Genomic DNA, 8,607 nt, shown 5'->3' on the forward strand with positions numbered 1-8,607 from the left:
AAAGACAAAGTTCATGATTGCAATCAAATGGCCCTTATTTATAAAATTCAGAAAATTCACCATTTGCTAACTCTGTACTGCATGCTCAAAACCGGTGTAATGTGTTTACAAAACTTTAGTGTCTGTAATGTAGTAGTAAACAAAAATTGTCTCTGCTTCTGCCATGCCTTTTAGACAACAGAGAGAGCTCCAAACATTGAAAAGCATGAGCTGAGATGAGGTTATTGCGCAATTCCTGTTCCTGTGGGTAACACTGACTTGTTTTTGCTGTTTCGGATCACTTAAAGGCTAAGCAGCAGCTCTATGAAAGTGTCAAACAAATAAATACAGTGGAGTTTGAGTTCCTAACTTGTGTTTATTGACAGTCAGAAAACATGTTATTTCTTACTAATTCAAGGAATAAGGTTTAAAAGACCGTTGGTCCCCTCCCCCCAAACGGTGTTGGGAAACTCTAATAGGCGTCTTGCCTGTGACGTAGATGGTGGACAACAACTCTAGAAGCTGCACTTAATTTAATGCAAAATGACGAAAAGGTGTGTTGTTTGTGGCTGCAATCATTCAATGTACAGTGGGACATCTGTGCACAAATGGCCCAAAGATCCCACAATATCCAGAAAATGGACTAAATTTGTCCACTTTAAACGGGCACTTTGGAAAGGACCATCCGCTCACTCCGTTATCTGTAGCTCATTTCACTGGCGCTTTTCCAACAATATGGGCATGTAAGGACACCAACGAAAGGTGTTCAAGAGCCTCTGTAACATGGAGGTAAACAGGGTAAGGACACTCACTTCGCCTGTTTTAGTTGGTGTTAGTTAACGTTAGCTTGACTCGCTAAACTCGGTGGCTCAGATTATACTCGGCTACGTAGCTGCATTACGGAGGTTTATAGTGTCGGATGAATTCGAGTTCGACTTCGATCACATTTACAAGAATAACGGTACCTCTACATTTGAGTTTAGCTAATTGCTAGGCTATTGTCATGAATAATGTTGGTTATTTAGCTAGATACTGTCATAACAGTCAGTCATAACGGTGTTTTACCGCGGCTGTTGTCCACCAGTGACGTCACGGTTGCGTTCGAGAATTTCCGTAGCGAGCTCGGGTTTTTCCGTCAATTTAATAAAATTGTCAGTTTTAAAGCAAATTAAGCTGCTATTTTCATTTTAATTCATACTTATATCTGTCAGTAACTACAATAATGTGAAATATTTATGGAGGTCCGTTAAGTGGTGCTTAGCCTTTAAGGTGTCTCCAAACTCAAGAGATGGCAGACTGCATTACGGATGAGTGTGTGGGGCTCAACTTCAGCAGCCAATGAATATCTAGATCCTGCCCCCCATCAAAAGTAAGAAACTTCTGGAGGCGACAGCGAGACTGAGAGAAGCGCAACTGAGAAAAGGCGGAATGAAAGCGAAAACGGATTCTTCAAGAATATTAAACTCTAAATAGTTGATTATATACAGAAATATTCTGTTTACAAACCTGTTTTTATAACTGTCAATATTAATGACGGGTTACTCAATTACAAAATGTCATTTATTAATTATGGATTCTGTTTTTTGCTTCTCAGAAATTTAGAACATATTTTGATGCCATAGAAAACCCTCCAACGTGTCTGAATTACAACAATTCTGCAAAGGTGAGTGGGCCAAAATTCCTCCACAGCGCTGTGAAAGACTCATTGCAAGTTACTGCAAACACCAGAATGCAGCTGTTGCTGCTAACGGTGGCCCAATCATTCATTCATTATCTGTAACCCTTATCCAGTTCAGGGTCGCGGTGGGTCCAGAGCCTACCTGGAATCATTGGGCTCAAGGCGGGAATACACCCTGGAGGGGGCGCCAGTCCTTCACAGGGCAACACTAAAAAATTTAAAAACATTCTGTGTTTACTTGTGTTGTTTTTTACTAATAAACACACACACCACTCAAGGTGACTTGGTTTGTTCTCCCTGTGTCCACATGGGTTTACTCCCATGGTCCAAAAACATATGTTGGTAGTTGGATTGGCTACTCACAAGTGTCCATAGATGTGAATGTGTGAGGGTGTCACCCTGGGAAGTACTGGCACCCCCTCCAGGGTGTGTCCCTTCCTTGCGACCAGTGATTCTAGGTAGGCTCCGGACCCACCAAGACCTTGAACTAGATAAACGGTTACAGACAATGAATGAATTCTACATTTTTGTATTTTTATATTCTCTGTTGTACAGCATGATGTATTGTAGTATATCATTGAAAAGTGCTATATAAATAAATGTTTATATACAATTTGTCTCTTATCCTATTGGACAGGTGTGATTTTCGGCTGTGTGTTTTTCAGGTGTGATAATCCCACTACCTGCCAAGATTGGCGACTCAAAAGTGTCCATCAATGTAAGTGTGAGAGTGAATGTGTGAGTGTATGTTGCCCTACGAAGGACTGGCGCCCCCTCCAGGGTGTGTTCCTGCCTTGCGCCCAATGATTCCAAGCTCATGAATCAGACCTCAGTGGCTTCTGTCACAAAGAAAAATTTTACTGAAATAACCTCTACCATTCTGTCTATTACATAATAAAATAATACTCTATGGTCATTAATTTTGGAAAAAATAATTTATAGACATAAGGCTTATATGAAAGCCACATTTGAATAATTCATAGCTATGACACACGCCATTTCTTTTTCTTTTCTATTTCAATATTCTTACTCTTTCTAGGCCCCCCTCCAGGGTGTATTCCTGCCTCGCGCCCAATGATTCTGGGTATGCTCCGGACCCACAGCGACCCTGAACTGGATAAGCAGTTTTATATAACAAACTAATGAAAGAATTATTTTTCCAGGCCTGTTATACTAGATCAAATACTTAAATACTTTTTACATTTTAACCATTCACGTTTAATCATTAATTCTGTGACTAATTTCATTATATTTTGTTGGTGTTGCTTTGTGATTTTGTCACACTATTTATTTATTTATTTGGATCTTTAAAGTTTTAGTTTGGACCAAAGGGATCCAGGAAACGAAAACAATGGAGCTCTGCAAACTTTATTATCTGTGCTGATAGATGCTGGCTGTATTAAGACATTTTGTTGCGGTTCTAAAGTTACTTAGTACTTAGGTAATTTTTGGAGCTGCTATTTCGCATGTGAACTCTGGCTGTTTTTTGAGAATTTACTTTACTGAAGCATTGTTTTTATAGTAGAAATACTTTTAATTGAATATGAATTGGGGCTACTTTACACAATCTGTTTGTAAATTTCAGCCTCCAAGAACTGTTTTCACTGGTAGCCTAATGTTACAGTCATACTGCACAAACCACACAATCTACCCAGTCGAGACGTAGCAGAGTAAGAGTTTGTGTGTCACCAACAAGGCATAATTCAAAATAAACCATACAATCTTATGACACATCCTCTCCCCATACCCTATCTGCAATTTCTAGTCACACAAGACGACCATATCGTCTTCACTGTCAGAACAGTAATGTGTTTGTGAAACAAAATATAATTGTGGCAACAGGTCAGTGAGCTGATTGGGGTTTAAAAAAAAAAAAAAAAGCATTCCATCCCTGGCTGAGTCTTTCAGAGTTGACGATGGGGAGGGGTTCACTGCTCTGTGCAACAATTCAAGCCTGGGGATGTCATACTCCATGGAACATACTAGCACTGAAATATTCAGAGAATATAGAGATATCCAAGGAACAAGGTTGAAAACCAATATTAGGCAGTGATCTTTAGGCCCTCTGGTGATACTACATTAGAAAAAGACATGATTGTGTAGTGTGAATCACTGCATGGTCTCAGAAACTCTTCTGAACACCACTGTGAACACCGGTTGTCGCTGCATCTACAAAGGCAAGGCACAACACTATTATATAAAAAAGCAATCATATAAACATGGTCCAGAAATACTGCTGCTTTCTGTGGGCTAAAGTTCATTTAAGATTTACTGAGGTGAGATGTAAAATGGTTGTGTGGTCTGATAAATCAAAATGGATTTTTTTTACATTACAAAAAATGTATTCAATGACAATACATCATCCAGGCTAAACAGAGGGGGACCATCTGGCTTGTTATCAACACACAGTCCAAAAGCCAGCATCCATTATGGTATGGGTATGCATTAGTATACAATGAGGGTGACTTGCACATCTGTGAAGGCAAGATTAATGCTGAATGATATTTACAGACATTGGAGCAACATATGCTATCAGCCAGATGACATCTTCTCAGGGAAAGTTTGCTAATTTCAGCAAGAAAATGCCAATCCACATTCTTCATTCGTGTCTGGAGTAGAGAGTCTGAGTGCTGAAGTGGACCTGCTGCAGTCCAAACATGTCACAAATTGAAAACATTTGGCACATTAGGAAAAAATACATACACAAAAGTATCAAGCACAAATGGGCAAACATTTCACAATCAAAACTACTGCAAAGGTTTCCTCTGTTCCCAAATGATTACAGAGTGTTAATAAAAGATGAGGTAGTGCAAAAAATAAATGACCCAAAGACCCAACTCTTTTTAAAACATGTTACTTGGCATCATTTTCCCCTCTTTGTCTTTCTGGTGTTGAATTCATTTATTTTTTTTTAAATATTTCCTTGCTTTGACTCTGGGTTGACCTTATTACAGTGTATAGCCCATCCCTACCGCACACAGTTCTGCAGAATTTAATGTTTACCTGTGAACTCAAGCCTGCTCTCTCTGGTTGTGTTTTGTCGATACACAGACATGTGTGACTTTTTGAAACAAAAGACCTCCATAGCACTGCTGTCATAACCAAAATTTGTCTCTGAAATGGCACCTTTAGGGAAATAACAAACATGTTGTGTTTTAATGTACATACGTTTTAAAGGGCAAAAGTCAAAAGACCACCCTTTATTTATTTATTTATCCAGTCAAGCAGCCATTAAGAACAATCATTTATTTTGAGGACATATTTCTGAGTAGAAAACTTTGATAAGAAATGGAAAATTTAAAGCTGAATTAACATGTCACTACGAGCTAAAGAGGATTGTGGACTGCAGCCCCTTTCCAAATCCTTCAGTGTCATATCTGAGAAATAAATAAATAAATATAATATAATATATAAATAAAAATATTCGTTTTTTTCCATCCAACCAGTCCACCTAATAGTATGGAATCCTGTTTCTGCCACATAAAATGATAAAAATAAAAAGGCACCCATTTTTTATTCATTAATATCTCATTATTTTGAGATATTAAGTCAATATATTAGGATAGTATACAATCTCAATATAATGACTTAGTATCTCAATATATATATATATATTTTGAGGGGGGTTAGGCTTTGGACGTCTGGTCACCCTAAACTACCCGCACACAGAGTTTCAGTCGCCTACACTTCTGAAACGTTCTCCAAAAACAACAACAAAAAAGAGAAAGCCCACCCTGCTCGTTACTGATTGTTTGCACCTGGAGCAGGACACCATTTCAACTCGGACTTTTAAACCATAAAAGACATGTAAAATCTCTTCAAATTCTGTCTTGAAAAATCACTTACTGTCTCGGGAGAAGCACCGCCCCAGTGAAAAACCTCCAAAAGACAATCCCTTGCTCACCACGCCACAGTAAACATGCCTTTATTTCCTGCGTAATGGTAACGCACAGATCTGGAGCTCTAGGCGCCCAGGCAACGGGAAGCTTTGACGTAAAGTCTTCGTGAATTCAAAGATGAGGGCGTTCCTTCTTAGATTCAGTGTAGCTGTGGACCAATGAGCGGCTGCCAGCTGTGAGCGGGGTCCTATTACCGGGTCAGAAGTGACTGACGTCTCTGTAAACCAATAGCAGGGACAAAGAAATGCGATGTGCGAAGATCACTCACTCTCTGGGCCTGGGAGAGGAAAAAAGTATCTGGGAACATGAGGAGCCCTCTAGAGGAGCACAGTAAAGTAATGCCTATGGGTAAAATAGCGCTGTGGAAGGCCATCCGGGCCAAAATATTTTCGAATATTTAAGTCACTCCACGGTAACTTTATCGAAATATTATGAATTTAGTATCGAAATATAAACAAATATTCATGCTATATAGACGTTTTTTTCTAGATGTTTTCTTCTCCATCTGCAGTCTGGCCCACCGAAAGACTAAAAAACTGTGAGCTGACCCTTAGATGAAAAAGTCTGAGGACCCCTGCCTAAAAATATACAAATAATTGGATCAGATGTAACAAAAAGTAACTGGTGCAATCATAACGAGTATTTAAGCATTATTCTATGTATAAGACATGTTTTCTATTTCAGTGAATATATCCCTTACATAGAATCTTTATTATAGCATGTTATCATAAATACCTCACATTCTGTCATGTTGACAATTACCCTGGGCAGTTCTGCCTAATGGATATTGTTATTATTTTGCAAATATTTAATACATGGAGCACAGTGTGTACCGAATTGTGCTATTATGCTACAGAGTCCCACAGGTTCAGCTTCAGTGCACAATGCTCATCTCAATAAACAAAGACTTATTTTAGCGTGGGCTTATGATATGATGAAATTCATCACATAGTTTTCAAAAGTGCCTGAGGGCTATCCCCCACAATTGTTTTTTTTGTTTGTTTTTTTATTTTTTTTTTTGTGATCATGACTATGACTCTCTCTCTCTCTCTCTCTCTCTCTCTCTCTCTCTCTCTCTCTCTCTCTCTCTCTCTCCTCTCTCTCTCTCTCTCTCTCTCTCTCTCTCTCTCCTCTCTCTCTCTCTCTCCTTCTCCCACATGCACTAAGGGGTCTGGAAGCCTGTGGCCTGGTTGGATCTTTTGAGTGGATGTAGGAGGTGCAGAGAAGCTCCACTGGCTGTGGGTGGTGTTGCATAACTGCATGGATGCCTTGGTGTTAAACACCAGGTGATGGGGTGGAAAGAAAAGGAAGATGGCACTCTTAAATGTAATGGGCTAACAGAAAGTCCTCCCAGCTCCGTGTCCACATTCTTAAAGGAGAAGTCATTTTTTACCATCAGAATAGTCAAACATTCTTAGGAAAGTGTTATACATTTAAAAAATAATAATTTTTATAAACTGCAGCTCACATGAGATGATGAGACAAATTGCTTTGTAGTCCCTGAATGAACCAGTGCATCCATCAGTGTTCGGGTATCCCATATGAGAATGGCCATGTTTCAAACAGGCATATACAGAAACAAATACAGACAGACAAAAAGCTGTAAATGTATGATAAAATGATTGTTTTACATAAAAAATATCAATAATAGTAATATAGCAATAGGAAGAATTGTGGAAAATAATATCTTGCCTGTTTTCTTGACTACTTCTTATGTGGTGGCTTTTATGTCCATAAATTGTAATTGACTGGCACATTTCATTTTAATAACTGTTTAATAACTTAATTAAGTGCTAATTTGAATAGTACACTAACAACAGATAGTGCTGTTTCAAATTGAATAAACTGACAAAATTAAAGCATATTAAGTAGATAAAACTTTGTAAATTGTCAGTAGCCATCTTTACACCTGCTCCACCTGTAGAACAGCTTTTATTTTTAACAGTAATAAATAATAAGATTGTAATGTTTAAATATGACCAGAAAATGCAGATGCAGGGGTGGGGGCTGGAACGCATTTATTGCTTTTCCATTATTTTAAATGGGGAAAATTGACTCGAGAAACGAACTTTTCTACTTACAAACCGGGTCACGGAACGGATCAAGTTCGTAAGTAGAGGTTCCACTGTAGCTATGCCCTACAAATTCCTGTCCTTACTGTACAAATATTAAGTTTACTAATATTAATACTTTGCAATATCCTGGTACAATCCATTTTGCCCAATTTATTTAAAAGCGTTTTGGTCATGGTGGTCATATTTTTTATTGTGCAATTAAAAAAACATTTTTATCAAATTTTTTTAACTAACTGTTAATTTTTAAATAAATCCTAAACTTAGTAAACATGAGACCACCAAGCCCTCCATTTGTAGCAAACACAAACAGCTAGCAAAATAGCTTACCACTGAGAAGATGAGTAGTTTCTAGTAGTAGTTTGCTAGTGAAAGGGGCAAAATGAGTTGGACTCATCTCCAACTCTCTCTGAACACATCACTGGTGGGCTTCATCAGTGGAAGACAAGCCTGAGTAGTCATGGGTCGGATCCAGGTCAGGGCTGCTAGGACACTGTGTCCTGTCTGAGAGTCAGCTCTGAGACTTATTACCTAAATTCCATTTACAAGGAGCATGAGAAACAAACAGCCTACTCACACTCCAGTCAGATAATCTTTTTCTGTGGAGCATAGCACAATAAACATATATAGGATAATCTAGCATTACTCATTAGCACAAGTTGCAAGATATTAGAGATATTACTGAGGATTTGATGGCATTCAGCTATGACAGCATTAGTGAATTCAGGTTGAACGTTGGATGATCCTTTGTGGATCACAAATGCAATTCTCTCTCTTCTCAAATGTATCAGATCCATGAAAGATTTATACCCCACTGACTGAAACTAGGCATTGAGCATTGTGACCATCAGTGAATTTGAAAAAATGTATTAACTTGCCTACATTTCTTCCAGTCATTTCTGGCAGTCAGAGCAGGCAAACCATGAGGATCTAGACAGAGCTTTAATAGTTTATAGAGCTGTATTTGAAAATCTAAAAT

The 8,607-nt window shown here is 38.4% G+C and overlaps 1 long non-coding RNA gene across 1 annotated transcript; it reads right to left on the reverse strand.

Moving 5' to 3' along the window:
• Positions 1-3,141: 3,141 nt before the first annotated feature.
• On the reverse strand, positions 3,142-5,602 carry LOC136665463 (uncharacterized). Its single transcript, XR_010795248.1, has 3 exons — positions 5,504-5,602; positions 4,661-4,783; positions 3,142-4,301 (listed from the first exon to the last, which is right to left on the reverse strand). It is a non-coding gene; the product is annotated as an uncharacterized lncRNA (long non-coding RNA).
• Positions 5,603-8,607: the final 3,005 nt, after the last annotated feature.

This window comes from Hoplias malabaricus, chromosome 13, assembly GCF_029633855.1.
Source record: "Hoplias malabaricus isolate fHopMal1 chromosome 13, fHopMal1.hap1, whole genome shotgun sequence".
Lineage (NCBI taxonomy): Eukaryota > Metazoa > Chordata > Actinopteri > Characiformes > Erythrinidae > Hoplias > Hoplias malabaricus.